The 17,068-nt window shown below is 43.4% G+C and overlaps 1 protein-coding gene and 2 long non-coding RNA genes across 3 annotated transcripts in view; 2 read left to right on the top strand and 1 right to left on the bottom strand.

The window, feature by feature from the left end:
• The window catches only part of LOC147703391 (uncharacterized), a 9,287,842-nt gene that overhangs the window by 1,932,786 nt on the left and 7,337,988 nt on the right, over positions 1 to 17,068 (top strand). The gene's annotated exons all lie outside the window — the stretch shown is intronic.
• LOC147703395 (uncharacterized) lies at positions 1,495 to 2,952 on the bottom strand. The gene is made up of 5 exons (XR_015297296.1): positions 2,905 to 2,952; positions 2,762 to 2,811; positions 2,577 to 2,678; positions 2,249 to 2,312; positions 1,495 to 1,754 (listed from the first exon to the last, which is right to left on the bottom strand). It is a non-coding gene; the product is annotated as an uncharacterized LOC147703395 (long non-coding RNA).
• On the top strand, positions 7,309 to 9,029 carry LOC147703396 (uncharacterized). Its single transcript, XR_015297297.1, has 5 exons — positions 7,309 to 7,619; positions 7,713 to 7,762; positions 7,846 to 7,947; positions 8,212 to 8,275; positions 8,770 to 9,029. It is a non-coding gene; the product is annotated as an uncharacterized LOC147703396 (long non-coding RNA).

Genomic DNA, 17,068 nt, shown 5'->3' on the forward strand with positions numbered 1-17,068 from the left:
ATGTGTGATAGTAGGGACATAATTTTAGGTGGACAGAGGTCCGTTGGTGACCCCGATTTGGCAGAGGGTAACGCCATTTGGGCCTCCCTAATGTGATAGGGTCGAAGTGTTTAAGAGTGCAATAGGGCCCATCCACATCGCCCTCTAGGTTAACCTGAGCAGGGGGGCTGGCCTGTTTTTCAATGGGAAAATTTGCATACATCATTTCGATTTTTTCATGGAAGAACTCAGCGAGTGAGTCACATAGGTCCTTCTTCTCAATGGCGGGAAGTTTATATACCGAAGGTTCCACGAACTCCTTTACTACATCAAAAAGGGCTTTAGCAGAGTTTTTGGACTGTTCAATTTGGTTAGCAATGAACGTGCACCGTGCCACCTTATGATTCCGATGATATGTGGCGAGTGCTCCTTTATATGGAAGTTTTGATTGCGCTGTTTTATTGCGTCTCCATTGTCTTTCTAATTTTTTGCATGTCGACTTTTCCTGGCTTAAATCTGAGGTGAACCAATTTGCAGACTTTCGGTTGGGGGTGGCTCTGGGTTTATGTTTCAAAGGGATGACAATATCCAGAACCTCCTTCATCCCCCTATTAAATTCTGTCAGCCTGCTATCTACATCCTGGTCCTCAGACCATTCAACTAGTTGGAAGGCTTTCTCAAAAGCATGGGGAGTAAGTTTTTCCCATTGCCTGTGTTCCGTAGGGCACCTGCTAGTGGACTGTCCACAGGGGACCTGAGCTGACAGGATGGAGGTGAACTTGATCATCAGATGGTCCGACCATACCAGGGGCTGAGGATGATCAAATCTGAAGTCCTCGATATTGGTAAAGACTAAGTCAAGGGTATGACCGCTATCATGCGTGGGCCCTAGAATTCTTTGGTGCAGGCCCAGTTGTTCCATATCTAAGAGCAGTTTGTTGACCTCTGGAAGGGAATTTAATTCCCCATGGTGGTTAAAATCCCCAAGTACTATAAATTTGGTTTCTGCCAGGGCATACGTGGCTATCAGATCTATGAATGTGTCTGAGAAGTCATTTTTCGGACCGGGCAGACGATAAACTAAGACGCCCGTCCAGCACTCTGAGGTCGAGAACAAGAGGCTGGGCCCCACGGCAAAATGCGAAACGTGTCCGTGTGTAATTTTCTGACACCGGAACACATTCAGCAGTGCCTGCATGTTATCTGCTTTCATTCCGAGCAGCAAGGTGCAGGCAGGGAGAGGGCTTATCAAATTCCAGCAGGGCCCATAACAAAGGCTGAAGTTAAGGGCCATTAAAACAATTACAAAGAAAGAGGAGCACTCAAGTTTATATCAATTTAACAAAATGAACTAAGGGTGCAAACTGCTAGACTATGTTGGCTACATAGTACCAAAACAGTGACTGGAAATGCAAGCAGAGCCTACATGCAGGATGCACTGTTCCTAGGAGAAAATTATTCTCACAAAGTAAACATATGATAAAATGCTAATGAATCAAAAGATCTATACCTGGATATTGCCAACATAAATTTTATTTTTCACAGTGATTATTCAGTAATAATCCTGCCTTTTCAACTCATCTTGTTGATCATGCAATGTTATCTTTACATGAATCTATATGGTTGATAACAAGAGCAAAATACAAATATATGTGTGACTTAATGCGCCACTATGCTTCAAGTTAATCCATTAGAAGAAATAACATTAAATGTAGTTTCTAGTTGTCGCCCGATGCATTTCGGGAAGCCCTGTTCCCTTCTTCAGGGGCGAGTACCTAGAGCAAATATAATACAGAGAAATGTATGTGTCAAAAAAATTCAACTGCAGATGAATAAACAATATACACAGGAAGGAAAAAAGAAGAAATAGCTTTCAAAATTTGTCATTAAAAGAACATTCAATCGTTAGAGCATATCAACTGTGTTAAGCAGAAGAATCATTGTACATATCCCCTAGTGTGAATCAGTAAGACATTCATCCTATGTTGTAGTGCTGCCCATCTAATGGAAGAACAGACTAATAGTCAGCCAACGAAAATATACTTAAGCAGAAAACACCGCTCATTATTCTAGAACAATAACATATAAAAACATCTAAGTATATGTGCGTGGTCTGTGGGTAAACTTAAAAAACCGAGCAAATGCCATGTAAGTTAGGCCAGTATGTATCATAACCTGCAGTAAAGGTCACAAGGACTGAATAACCATCAGTGCGTTTATGCTTGCTCTAATACGCACGATCGGGAGAATGGGAGAGTAATGAACCTACCAGCTAGAGGGTGGTGGATAATACGCTCTCTGAGTCTTTCCTTGGTATCTGTCACCTTCAAACACTGTGGAGACATGAAGTTGATGGACACCGAATAAGCTAACGTTATTCCATAAGACGGGGTTGCTTTAAAGATTATCTCAACTCATTAAATAGAAATAGCTGTGTTCTAGCCAGCATGAGCCAAAAAACGTGCGCATGGGAAGCATTTACAAAAGTGCAAACTCGGCTCTAGGGAATGTCCTATTAGTTGTTGGACGTGCATGTCCCCTAAGGTGGAATTAAAAGTAACACTGCCAATTTTCAAATAAGAAAATAAGAAAAGTACCTGGAGTCTTAGGTGACTATAAGCAGATCCAGTAACATATGCTTAACACCGGACCGTTCTGTGAAATGCGTAGAAAGCTCTTCTCATTATTAAAGAGGGAATCTACAGGGAAATACAAAACAGGGCTAGAGGCTATGTCTAGTGCACTGTGACTGTAAAGGCATGAGCACTGAAACGAGTCTTACCGGTTCTGTCATGAACTCGGAATTATCCTCGTGAGTTTTAAGGTGGACTCCTATGAAAGGAAATACATAACGGAACAATGCTTAGTCAGACGGCAACCCGATGAAGGGAAAATGAAGAATACGAGCGCTGCACTGAGTCTTACCGGAAAGCTGGTGAACGCGACGACACACGCGACGGTGGAATCCTGATGCGGAAATCAGCGGAGGGATACCATACAGGTTCTTAAATAGTTCCTAGGTGAAGCACGTGTGTGAGTCTAACAGGGATACTGGAAAATGAAGTGCTACCACTAACGTGGTATCGAAAAAAGACTAAAGTGACAGGGGCTCTTACAAAGGAATACAACTCATGATGAAATGACCCTCATTGAATAAGATGGATAACCATAATATGGAGATACAATAAAACTTGCAGGCACGATAAAAACCACATACTTGAGATATCGATTTACTAAACTGAACAGTGCTGTACACAATAAATAATTAATAGCCTCAGTTTGGTGTCAACTACGTAATTATTCACAAAAAAAGACCACAGTCTCAAAATACCGATGTGTATTGTCCTGACTATAGTGATGTGAGATGTCCCTCTACATGCGTAGTTACATTCTATTTATGTAGCGAGTGCTTACTGGTTTCTATCAATTGTGGAAATAGATGCACAAATCAATTATAAACAATATACCATGGTAAATGCATAATAATGTGGTTACATCGCCATATCGAGATTCCAAAACACCTGAAGGAATGCAATTAATGTGTACATCAAGCAACATGAATAAAACCATTAATATGGTGATCATAACAAAAGAATGCGAACTATGCGTGAGCATAACTGGGGACAGTATATGCTGTGGGATGAATGTGGGAATTTAATATGACAATGAGTCTGCCACACGAACTTGAAATGCTAAACAGATACTAAGACTCATAAGAAACAACTGTAATCAACCCTATCATTGAGACCTGTGGGTATCAAGGTGGTGAGATATTCAATCCAGTACACCTCCCTCTGCAGTAGTTTGGCGTTGTTATCTTGGCCTTCTAGTTTAGGTACAACTTCAATGATTTGCGCTCTCAGTTGAGCAATATTGTGTTTGAACTCTATCCAATGTGTTGCTACTGAGGTGGTTCTGTTTTTACACCTGAAATTGCTTTTGTGCTCAGTGAGCCTTGTCTTGAATTTACGTGCAGTTTTGCCTATATATAATTTGCCACATGGGCATTTTAGGCAGTAAACAATGTTCATGGTGTTACAGTCCCCAGAGTGACGTAACTCAATCTTTTTACCTGTAGTGGGGTGCGTCATGCTATTACCTGTTATGATGTTATTGCAATGTACACAATTTTGACAGCGCATAGTGCCTGAATGGGGTTGTGTAGTTACTTTGGTATTGCAAGTTCTCAACTTATCCATTAAATTCTTGCCTCGGGTGTAAGCAAAAATAGGTTTGTCGGCAAAAATATTCCTGAAGTCACTTTCGTTCTGTAGCAGTTCCCATCTGCTAAGAATAATTCTCTTGATTTTATTGGACACAGTGGAAAATTTAGACACAAATGTGATTCCTGACTTCTGTACTTTAGGTGGAGGATTAAGTAGTATTTGTCTGTCTACCGTTGACAGTCTTTCAATTGTGTGATCAAGAACTTCTGTGGGATAGCCTCTACTCTCAAACCTGTTGCGATGCTTGGGGATTTGTGCGTTTAGTGCATCGTCATTAGTGCAAATTCTTTTCAGTCTCAGAAAGTGCGAATAGGGTAAATTGGTGATGAGACTCTTTGGATGGAAACTGGAAAATAGTAGAGTGCTGTTACGGTCTGTGGGCTTTGAAAAAATGTCAGTATGCAACCTCCGTGACTGGTCATCTTTCTTAATCAGTACGTCTAAGTAATTGACCTCAATCTCACTCATGGAGTGAGTGAATTGTATTCTCAAGTTCCTGGTATTGAGTTCAGTGATGAGTCTATGGAGTTCAGTGGTGTCTTTGCTCCAAATTAGAAAAATTAGAAAAATGTCATCGATATATCGACAGTATTGGACGAGACCCATTTGCCATTCTTCATTGGTCAAAATATATTCGTCTTCAAACTTGGACATGAATATATTTGCATAGGCTGGAGCCCCAGAAAATCCCATGCTCGTCCCTGTCAATTGGCCATAGAAATTATCTTTCCATCTGAAATAACTGTTGTTTAAGCAGAAATGCAATAATTTCAAGATAAATATACTTTTGTCCTTCGGGAGATCCAGTTTGAGCAATGCCCATTCGGTAGCATCCATACCTTCCTGTTTTTGGAGGTAGTAATCCAAATATTTACCTACAGGATCAAATATGGATCCACACCCCACCAACACTTTACAAAGTATTTTGCAAACATACTTGCAGAAAGCCATACAAGATGGTATCATCACCGATGTAGAAAAGTCTTTTCTCACTACACCTAATCCCAAGAGACCGCGTCTCTATATGACGCCCAAGATTCACAAACACCCCACGGATCCTCCCTTCCGCCCCATTGTGGCGGGGTGTGGATCCATATTTGATCCTGTAGGTAAATATTTGGATTACTACCTCCAAAAATTTGTGCAAACATGGTGTACTTACACCAGAGATACCACACATTTTCTTAACAAAATCGAGACCATCCAAAGTATGTATAGTCGCAAGTGGACATTATGTACCAGAGATGTTACCGCACTATACACGTCCATAAATCATCAGGAAGGTATGGATGCTACCGAATGGGCATTGCTCAAACTGGATCTCCCGAAGGACAAAAGTATATTTATCTTGAAATTATTGCATTTCTGCTTAAACAACAGTTATTTCAGATGGAAAGATAATTTCTATGGCCAATTGACAGGGACGAGCATGGGATTTTCTGGGGCTCCAGCCTATGCAAATATATTCATGTCCAAGTTTGAAGACGAATATATTTTGACCAATGAAGAATGGCAAATGGGTCTCGTCCAATACTGTCGATATATCGATGACATTTTTCTAATTTGGAGCAAAGACACCACTGAACTCCATAGACTCATCACTGAACTCAATACCAGGAACTTGAGAATACAATTCACTCACTCCATGAGTGAGATTGAGGTCAATTACTTAGACGTACTGATTAAGAAAGATGACCAGTCACGGAGGTTGCATACTGACATTTTTTCAAAGCCCACAGACCGTAACAGCACTCTACTATTTTCCAGTTTCCATCCAAAGAGTCTCATCACCAATTTACCCTATTCGCACTTTCTGAGACTGAAAAGAATTTGCACTAATGACGATGCACTAAACGCACAAATCCCCAAGCATCGCAACAGGTTTGAGAGTAGAGGCTATCCCACAGAAGTTCTTGATCACACAATTGAAAGACTGTCAACGGTAGACAGACAAATACTACTTAATCCTCCACCTAAAGTACAGAAGTCAGGAATCACATTTGTGTCTAAATTTTCCACTGTGTCCAATAAAATCAAGATAATTATTCTTAGCAGATGGGAACTGCTACAGAACGAAAGTGACTTCAGGAATATTTTTGCCGACAAACCTATTTTTGCTTACACCCGAGGCAAGAATTTAATGGATAAGTTGAGAACTTGCAATACCAAAGTAACTACACAACCCCATTCAGGCACTATGCGCTGTCAAAATTGTGTACATTGCAATAACATCATAACAGGTAACAGCATGACGCACCCCACTACAGGTAAAAAGATTGAGTTACGTCACTCTGGGGACTGTAACACCATGAACATTGTTTACTGCCTAAAATGCCCATGTGGCAAATTATATATAGGCAAAACTGCACGTAAATTCAAGACAAGGCTCACTGAGCACAAAAGCAATTTCAGGTGTAAAAACAGAACCACCTCAGTAGCAACACATTGGATAGAGTTCAAACACAATATTGCTCAACTGAGAGCGCAAATCATTGAAGTTGTACCTAAACTAGAAGGCCAAGATAACAACGCCAAACTACTGCAGAGGGAGGTGTACTGGATTGAATATCTCACCACCTTGATACCCACAGGTCTCAATGATAGGGTTGATTACAGTTGTTTCTTATGAGTCTTAGTATCTGTTTAGCATTTCAAGTTCGTGTTGCAGACTCATTGTCATATTAAATTCCCACATTCATCCCACAGCATATACTGTCCCCAGTTATGCTCACGCATAGTTCGCATTCTTTTGTTATGATCACCATATTAATGGTTTTATTCATGTTGCTTGATGTACACATTAATTGCATTCCTTCAGGTGTTTTGGAATCTCGATATGGCGATGTAACCACATTATTATGCATTTACCATGGTATATTGTTTATAATTGATTTGTGCATCTATTTCCACAATTGATAGAAACCAGTAAGCACTCGCTACATAAATAGAATGTAACTACGCATGTAGAGGGACATCTCACATCACTATAGTCAGGACAATACACATCGGTATTTTGAGACTGTGGTCTTTTTTTGTGAATAATTACGTAGTTGACACCAAACTGAGGCTATTAATTATTTATTGTGTACAGCACTGTTCAGTTTAGTAAATCGATATCTCAAGTATGTGGTTTTTATCGTGCCTGCAAGTTTTATTGTATCTCCATATTATGGTTATCCATCTTATTCAATGAGGGTCATTTCATCATGAGTTGTATTCCTTTGTAAGAGCCCCTGTCACTTTAGTCTTTTTTCGATACCACGTTAGTGTTAGCACTTCATTTTCCAGTATCCCTGTTAGACTCACACACGTGCTTCACCTAGGAACTATTTAAGAACCTGTATGGTATCCCTCCGCTGATTTCCGCATCAGGATTCCACCGTCGCGTGTGTCGTCGCGTTCACCAGCTTTCCGGTAAGACTCAGTGCAGCGCTCGTATTCTTCATTTTCCCTTCATCGGGTTGCCGTCTGACTAAGCATTGTTCCGTTATGTATTTCCTTTCATAGGAGTCCACCTTAAAACTCACGAGGATAATTCCGAGTTCATGACAGAACCGGTAAGACTCGTTTCAGTGCTCATGCCTTTACAGTCACAGTGCACTAGACATAGCCTCTAGCCCTGTTTTGTATTTCCCTGTAGATTCCCTCTTTAATAATGAGAAGAGCTTTCTACGCATTTCACAGAACGGTCCGGTGTTAAGCATATGTTACTGGATCTGCTTATAGTCACCTAAGACTCCAGGTACTTTTCTTATTTTCTTATTTGAAAATTGGCAGTGTTACTTTTAATTCCACCTTAGGGGACATGCACGTCCAACAACTAATAGGACATTCCCTAGAGCCGAGTTTGCACTTTTGTAAATGCTTCCCATGCGCACGTTTTTTGGCTCATGCTGGCTAGAACACAGCTATTTCTATTTAATGAGTTGAGATAATCTTTAAAGCAACCCCGTCTTATGGAATAACGTTAGCTTATTCGGTGTCCATCAACTTCATGTCTCCACAGTGTTTGAAGGTGACAGATACCAAGGAAAGACTCAGAGAGCGTATTATCCACCACCCTCTAGCTGGTAGGTTCATTACTCTCCCATTCTCCCGATCGTGCGTATTAGAGCAAGCATAAACGCACTGATGGTTATTCAGTCCTTGTGACCTTTACTGCAGGTTATGATACATACTGGCCTAACTTACATGGCATTTGCTCGGTTTTTTAAGTTTACCCACAGACCACGCACATATACTTAGATGTTTTTATATGTTATTGTTCTAGAATAATGAGCGGTGTTTTCTGCTTAAGTATATTTTCGTTGGCTGACTATTAGTCTGTTCTTCCATTAGATGGGCAGCACTACAACATAGGATGAATGTCTTACTGATTCACACTAGGGGATATGTACAATGATTCTTCTGCTTAACACAGTTGATATGCTCTAACGATTGAATGTTCTTTTAATGACAAATTTTGAAAGCTATTTCTTCTTTTTTCCTTCCTGTGTATATTGTTTATTCATCTGCAGTTGAATTTTTTTGACACATACATTTCTCTGTATTATATTTGCTCTAGGTACTCGCCCCTGAAGAAGGGAACAGGGCTTCCCGAAATGCATCGGGCGACAACTAGAAACTACATTTAATGTTATTTCTTCTAATGGATTAACTTGAAGCATAGTGGCGCATTAAGTCACACATATATTTGTATTTTGCTCTTGTTATCAACCATATAGATTCATGTAAAGATAACATTGCATGATCAACAAGATGAGTTGAAAAGGCAGGATTATTACTGAATAATCACTGTGAAAAATAAAATTTATGTTGGCAATATCCAGGTATAGATCTTTTGATTCATTAGCATTTTATCATATGTTTACTTTGTGAGAATAATTTTCTCCTAGGAACAGTGCATCCTGCATGTAGGCTCTGCTTGCATTTCCAGTCACTGTTAAGGGCCATTAGGCATCCTTCTGGTTGGAGTATCCTGTCTGGGAGCCTCACACTTAAATACAATGAGGAGAAACAAAGGCACACAACTTATCTTTTCCCAAGTACTTAAGAGAGTCACGATTTTGACTTTGTTCACTCCTTGTATATAAGAGATATGCATGCACTGTAAGATTATCAGATGTGTTGGTCTGTCTCAGTATTTAAAAAAATAACAATTTAAATGCCACTATTTTGTTTTATTTCTTTTCACTCTGCTTTTTACAAAAATAGGATGGAGTACGAACTGCCAAGAGACAAAGCTTTATAATTCAAATTGACCGACCAGCAACCATTTCATGAAGGTGCTATTTAACATTATGTTCAGAGATGGCCACCACCAATAGGTCACAAACACCAGACACCAGGGCCTGGTAAAAGAGCGTTGTTTGTTTTGTAGTTATTTATATTGCACTTTCTTTGCCCTCGGAGGTCGATGCGCTTGATATCCTAGTTGAGGGTATGCAGAACATGGCCGGCCTGGGAACCCAAAGCAGCCTTGGCAAATTTTGTCAGAGCAGCCCCCATACGATTCGTAGCGAGTGAGCAAGTATGGATGATACATGTCATCCATACTTGTAGGCATTTTTTAAGAGTATTTGGAGAAGCACAAACTTGGGATTTGAAAAGTAACACAGTGGTTGGATTTACTAACAAGAATGTATTTCTACCTAAACAAACCGATTTTAGGAATATTAGGATAAAGGGAGACTGGGAAAAAAAAGAACTTTGGAACCTGTACCATGCAGTTTGCATGCAGCTCTTTGAGGGCAGTTCATAGCTCACTGTGCTAGATTTATTACAATTGTAAGTTATGATTTACAAGTAACTACTAATGGATCTCTGTGACAAAAGCAGTAACCCACTGCACATGAAATACAGTTCTGTGATCTGTATGTTACATGTACTATGCAGCAGGCATTTTAACCCTCTGTGCTACAATTGATGAGACAAAACTCCACCAGGATATCAACCTTGACACTTTTATTGTCACTTGAAAACTACTGGGTGTATATACAAGGACTCTGCAGTGAGAGTAAGAAGTGAGTCTTTATGCTAGACAGTGCTGCTGCATTTGTTACTGGGGGTCTATATAGCATCATTGCTGCAAAACCTCCCCCCAGTAACACAACTAGCGTCCCACCTCTCCAGCCTCCTGGGAAAATGGCTGATGCCCCATAGGGCCTGTCTGGCCTTGGTGTGGAGTAGAATGATTAATTATGAAAGTGGCAAGCACATTTCAGAAAACATGTCTGATCCCGGTAATTGACTTAAAAACATAGAAACAATTCCTAAAGGGGCCCTAAGCAAAATGTCAGGCAAATCTCCCATTCCGAACAACACAAATAAACAGCAAAAAAAACCAAATAAAACATGTAACAGAGTCTTTGTGTGTGGTGAAGTGCTCTTTTGTCCTTGGGCAAGGTCCGGTCTATGTCAAACTTCCAAATATAAAATGTGAATGCTGCCTGTCACCCACCCGCTAATCTGATTTATTCAAGAGTTAGGTAAAAAAATTAACTGTTGATGTCAGAAAGATACCTATCTAGTGGCTTGATTTCACAGGTGAAACTGGAAGTATCTGGAGTCAACCCCTGTTTCCGTGTTTCACCAATTTGTGTGATCTTAGGCAAATACTTTATATCAGCAAGACTAATTTTGTTCATTATCACAGACGGTAGCTCATTCGAATATATGAATTGTTACTCGAGTATTGGAGCTTTCATAGATTCACATGCCTGAATCATTCCCCGTCGTCGAGAAGGGAGTCTCCGGTACATGAAAAAGCAATGCTTAGTAGTATAGCAAACTCAAAAGAGGCCTAGGCCAATTTCCCTTATGCAACCCATAACCTTTGTTATGTAAGAGAGACCAAACTTCTCCCTGAACCAATCAGAGCTCCTCACCCTCTAGAACACTCCTGAGAGAACCTCTAGCCCCTCAGATTTTCTACCGCACGTTGCGCTAGGGAGTCTCCTTTGAGCTCTGCTCAAACTCTACAGTTTTCTACTTCAATTTGGATTGGATTTCATAGTTGTTCAACTGATTTGGTAATTTTGATTACTGCCTACTTGTTCACCAACTCCTGAGAATGGCTGACAAGGAGAAAAAAAGGTTTATTTAGAGCCTGTTTTAGTTAAACACGAGAGAGTTAACCCAGCTTGTTCCAGGGAACAGGGTTCTTTAGACAACTAAGCAAATTAGAGCATCCCTGGAAAAACATTGTCTATTTTCACCCAGTCACTTTACATGCTCTCCTAAATGACCTCACCATACAACTGTTTCATACCACTTTACTGAATATGTAGATTCAGATTCCAAATATACCCACAGACTGAAATGTAATGCTTAAACTGTTTTATTAAGGTAAATTATCTCTTTTTAAACATTTCGGTAAATGTCCCAGAAGTATGTATGCAATCAATATATGAAAACATTTTACACAAGTTTATACATTTCAAATAATCTTGACATCAAAAAATGCAGTACAAAAACAATTTAAAAAAACCTTAAAAATACATGCTAGACCCCCAGTTAAAAAAACTGGTGTTTTTATCTGTTTAATCATCTATTTGATCCAATTGCTGTATGAGATCGGTCTGGAACTTTTAGTAAAAAAAATGTTTTCTTATCTAAATGCTCCTAGGCTTTTTTTGTTTCATTACAGTACAAAGGCGTTGACGCGTTTCGGTGGCTTAAAAACATATACAGTGCCACCTTCCTCAGGACACAATTCAATATGGGGTCACTTTATAGTTTGTATCTATACAAGAGAGAACACAACAATCAGCTACAATAGAAACTAGGCATCAATCCATTCAGTCAGAGACATTTCATCTTATAATCAATGACCTCAGTCTCCTAGTAATAACATCCTATCTACCGCATTACTTCCTCCCCATTTAGAATTTAAAGCTATCAATGACAGCATCAGACAGTGCATTTTAAGATCTAAATTTACAACAACGCAAAAGAGTGCATTACATTTCACTGTAAGGTTATACATTTAGGTCCCCCCTTGGTTGCCATGGACGTTTCTCAATTTCTCCATACCTCTTATAATTCCTCCACCTTTCAAACTCACAACACTCAACCTCTTTTAACAGCCATTACTAACCATCAAATGTGTCAATTATATTGCATATTAGGGCTGGATATAGTCCTATCCTCCGTCCTTATTTAATTCTGGACGATTTCCTAAAAAGGGGGAGATGAGTGTGCAGCAGTTACAGCTTTACCCACACTTGCTTCCTGATAAACTCCTCCTCTCTTTTTTAGAACAATTTTGTTTATATCTTACCTCGAAATTCCACTTGTTGATTTTCACTTTTCTTCTATATAACATAGATGGTTTTTTGTAGTGTGGTCCCTCAGTGGGCTATATATCTTAAAAACAATTGTCTCTGTTCCAAAAATGCAAAGAGAAGACTAGAAGGTTCAATAAGTAACCTTACTATATAACTTCTTGGAGATTTATTAACTTCCCTCGGTTCTTTCATGGGTTGCATGGTTTCTATTTAGCTTACCTTTAATAAAAGATGGTCCTGCCTGCTACTATCGTTCTGGGGGTCCTTAATCTCCCCACACGTGTTCTCGCTGTGGTTGACTATTGATACGTCTATCCAGGACTATTCAGGGGTTTTGAATCTATTGATATTATACAAACAAACACAGAGACAATTATATGTCCTCTATTTCTTACATCTAGCCCTCACTGCATGGTTGCATAGAATGCCTGTACTTGCGGGCTCAGACGCTCGGGCGGTGCTAGTAACTCACCATTGTACCCTTAATGATTCTTAATTCCCCATTGAGGTATTGCCTATTTGCACATCTATGTGGCATTCTCAGAGCTCCGGGAGGTATCACTGTTGTACTTCTTACTCTACATGTAGTGCGACGGTTACTTGTTTTTTGCCCTCCTCCCCAGTTATGGTGCTTCCTGTCACATATCTAAAGTTGTCGTCCAGAGTCCCATATGGGGTCACTTCTGTTTAGATTGCCCGTTCTCTTAAACCTTCATCGATCAAATGAACCTCTCTATGTTTATCCTATTAAGGGATTCCACTCACCCCCCCCCGGTAGGTATGTCTTTTATTTATTTTATTTTTTTATTTATTTATTTGCTTGTATAGCGCAGGAATTCGACCCCCATAGGGGTATCTCCGCGCTTATGTTCTTACCATAAACCAAATGCCAGAGACCAATAAACAAACAAGAAATCAATCAATCAATCAAAGCATTTATATAGCGCACTACTCACCCGGAGGGTCTCAAGGTGCTAGGGGAGGGGGGGTCCGCTACTGCTCGAACAGCCAGGTCTTGAGCTGCTTCCTGAAGGCGAGGTGGTCCTGGGTCAGGCGGAGGTGGGTCGGGAGGGAGTTCCAGGTCTTGGCGGCCAGGTAGGAGAAGGACCTTCCCCCTCTGGTGGCTCTTCGGAAGCAGGGGACGGCGGCGAGGGCGTGGCCGGTCGATCGAAGCTGGCGTGTGGGAGCGTAGAAGTTGAGGCGGCTGTTGAGGTATCCTGGGCCTTGGTTGTGTAGGGCTTTGTGTGCGTGGGTGAGGAGACGGAAGGTGATTCTCTTGATGACCGGGAGCCAGTGCAGGTCTTCAGGTGTCCGGAGATGTGGCTGCAACGGGGGATGTCCAGGATGAGGCGTGCTGAGGCGTTCTGGATCCGCTGGAGTCTCTTCTGGAGTTTGGCGGTGGTACTGGCGTAGAGGGAGTTGCCGTAGTCCAGACGGCTGGTGACGAGGGCCTGGGTGACCGTCTTCCTGGTCTCGGTGGGGATCCACCGGAAGATCTTACGTAGCATGCGCAGGATGTTGAAGCACGACGAGGAGACGGCGTTGATTTGTCTGGTCATGGAGAGGGAGTAGCCCAGGATGAAGCCCAGGTTGCGTGCGTGGTCTGTTGGTTTGGGTGCGCTGCCCAGGGCGGGGGGCCACCAGGAGTCGTCCCAGGCGGAGGGTGAAGATCCCAGGATGAGGACTTCCGTCTTGTACGAGTTCAGTTTCAGGCGGCTGTTCATCATCCACTTGGCTACGTCTGTCATCCCTTCGTATAGGTTGGCTCTGGCGGTGGCGGGGTCGTTGGTGAGGGAGAGGATCAGCTGGGTATCGTCGGCGTAGGAGATGATGTTGAGGTTGTGTTGGCGTGCGATGGCTGCGAGGGGGCTCATGTAGACGTTGAAGAGGGTTGGGCTGAGCGAGGAGCCTTGAGGAACGCCACAGATGACTTCGGTGGCTTCTGATCTGAACGGGGGGAGGCGGACTCTCTGTGTCCTTCCGGCGAGGAAGGAGATGATCCACTCCAGTGCCTTCTCCTGGATTCCGACGTTGCTGAGGCGCTGCACTAGAGTACGGTGGCAGACAGTGTCGAAAGCCGCAGAGAGGTCTAGGAGGATGAGGGCCGATGTTTCTCCATTGTCGAGCAGGGCTCGGATGTCATCGGTGGCTGCGATCAGGGCGGTCTCGGTGCTGTGGTTTGCCCGGAAGCCAGACTGCGAGAGGTCGAGGGATCCGTTCGTCTCAAGGAAGGCGGCCAGCTGCTTGTTGACGGTCTTCTCGATGACTTTTGCAGGAAACGGGAGCATCGAGATGGGGCGCTAGTTCTTGAGGACGGTGGGGTCGGCTGATGGCTTCTTAAGTAGAGCGCTGAGCTCGGCGTGCTTCCAGCTCTCCGGGAAGGTAGCGGTGTCGAAGGAGGTGTTGATGATTGTAGGAGAGTAGGGTCTGCAATCCTATGATCACCCAGATTTTTTGCTTTTGTTTCACTGGTTTACGACTTTCTCTGGCTCTGGGCCTGCTAATCAGACCCACAGCCTAGCTGTTCTCTCACTAAATTGACATGTGTACCTTAGGTGCATTATCCAATTGGGACTGGGCCACCTTATCAGATCCTGTAACTCAGGGCATAGGTGTACCCAGGGCCTACCAGGGGCTGAAGCATGTATTATGCCACCCCTGGATGGCCATCTAAATCTGACACAACTGGCTGCACGACAGCTGGGGCGAGGTGGGGTAATCACCCTTTGCTTTAGATATAGTATACCTATATCTAACCCTAAAAATGGACACACAGATTCCTATCAGTCACTTCTATGGCAGGCCTTGACAATCCTGAAGGCAGAGTGCTTGGAATCGTGTGAAATGGTGCTCTGGCATGAGCTGAGCCCGTTTGCAGCTTGCGGAACCAAGTCCTAATAGCTGTTCCATGATAACGCATACCATATACTCTTAAGTGCATTATAATCCTCGCGGTTAAATGCTATCTCTGGTATTGCTTTATCAAAACATGTCGAGTAAGGTGTCATACGAATTGGAATACTAACCCCTCGCCAATTCTGGCGACGGGGTTAGCATTCCACCCTTCTAGAGGGACACGACATGTATGTAACTGTGAACCCCGGTTAAAGTTAACTGAAGCCTCAGCTCCACAAAATGGATGCTGCCACCACAGACACGAGTCTGACCTCCTGCTGCTGGGAGTCCTTCCAGCGAGGAGAGCTTGGACAAAGGGTTTCCTGTCAGGGGCGGTGCAAGCACCATCCCAGACAGGGTTTTGTGTATCCTGGGTAGGCAGGGCTTTACAGGAAGGTGACTGCAGAGTGGCACCCCGGTGCTCACTACGCATCTGCCGGCTACAACCAGTTCCAGGGGCACACCAGCCCCTGGCCTGGGGAAAGTCCGGCATGGGAGAGGGGTGTAACCACCCCCCTTCCTGGTCCCACCCCTAGGGCAGGACCTAGTCGCGTACCCACCCCTTTCTTTAGGATAAAGGCAGGAGCGGGGACCCTTCCAAATTAGATCATCTTTGAATCAAGAAACTACTTTCTACAAAAGGAACTCTCGACTTCTTCTCAAGATTTCTCCCTTGTGGCTAAGGAGTAGTCACCCTGCATCCGCAGGCACCATCTAAGAACTCTGCGGTTTGCTGCACGTCCTTCCTCAGGAATCCGACCGACCAGCACGACGAGACCTGGCTTCCCTGGCACCTCTGACCTCTACCTACCTCTACAGCTAAGCTGAGAACCGTAGGTGCGACGAGACCTCGAGGGACCGGCCATCATCAGAAATACACGACTTCTATCCAGCACGACCGCCGAGGGATCCTCTGGTGAGTGCTTTGGGGTCCGAGAAGCCGCGACCCTGAGCAGCTCCAGCACCGAAGTCCAGCCTCCCAGCATCCACGAGATCTGCGTGGGGCCCTTCTGCTTTTTGCTGCTCACCGCGTTGTTTGGCTACTAGCCCGCTGGCTTGTGGCCTTCTTAACGACGCCCGACGACATCACTGCTGCTGGTCTGGTTGCTCCAGACTGGCCCTTGCTCCCTTCCAAAAGAGGAGCACCCTGGACCCTCCTGGTCCACCTCAGACGCCATTTTAGGTCCACCGCGTGGGCTTGAATTCGCCAAGACTTGTTGCCCCAATCCTGGGTCCAGCGACGTCGATAGCATCATCCATCGTGGGACAGCTCGCACCTCCATCCTGGTCGCCGACAACGCCTCCTGGTCCGTGAGACTGCAGAGCCCAGCGTCACCCACTCACCTAGTCGAGGTGACTACCATCCGGTGCCCTCCTGGTGCCACCTGACTACTGGCTAGTAGTCACAAACTTGGTCCCCTCTGCTTTCAGGTGTCATCCATCTTCGATCCAGGCTTGGATCACTCGAACTATCTTCACTGGTCGCCGGCCAGCAACTTCTTTTCTTCAGGCTCCTGGTTCGTCTACGAGGATTCCCGACGTCTTTTGAGACATATGCAGCTGCAGCCCCTGGGCTAGGTAACTTCGGCATTTCGGTGCCCCAGCATAGCCTCACTATCCAAGGGTCAGGATCCACTGTCGTTTTCGATCTACCTTATCGGGTTCGCCGAGAACACTAAC

This window comes from Lissotriton vulgaris, chromosome 7, assembly GCF_964263255.1.
Source record: "Lissotriton vulgaris chromosome 7, aLisVul1.2, whole genome shotgun sequence".
NCBI lineage: Eukaryota > Metazoa > Chordata > Amphibia > Caudata > Salamandridae > Lissotriton > Lissotriton vulgaris.